Source organism: Acyrthosiphon pisum, chromosome X, assembly GCF_005508785.2.
Source record: "Acyrthosiphon pisum isolate AL4f chromosome X, pea_aphid_22Mar2018_4r6ur, whole genome shotgun sequence".
NCBI lineage: Eukaryota > Metazoa > Arthropoda > Insecta > Hemiptera > Aphididae > Acyrthosiphon > Acyrthosiphon pisum.
The window spans coordinates 119625141-119625698 of record NC_042493.1 but is presented as its reverse complement, the minus strand read 5'-3'; positions in this window follow the sequence as shown (position 1 = coordinate 119625698).

Here is a 558-nt window from a genome sequence, read left to right as displayed (position 1 = left end):
ACTATAATTTTATTGAATAGGTTCTTCTTTTAAATTCTTTTAATTCTTAATTTCTTAATTTCAATATAATATTTTTTTTTTTTTTTTTTTTTTTATTTATTTCAGCAAAATCACAAAAATTAAATTACAAAAATTAAATTAAATTACTACAATAAATAGTGATAAGAGCTGATACGTATACCAACTGAGCAAGCTCGTTTCTGGTATACGGAGTTCCTATACATATTACTTATATAATATTATAAAAATAAAGTGTCATGTGTCTTATACAATGTCTTATACAATTGAGGATGATGTATTTTACTACTCTAAATAACATTATCTTATAATTATATAACTAAACGATGCTAATAGATAATCATTTATATTTACACATAGATACTTTTTAATAATTGATTTATACACATATTCTCATCTAGGTCATTTACTATTTTAATAATTATATTTTTTATACGATTTTTGTTAATTATATTTTTTTCATTGGTTTTATTAGACTGATTTTCACATTCATACTTTATTAGACTCTTTACATCATTTCCTAGATTGTTGAATATAGTT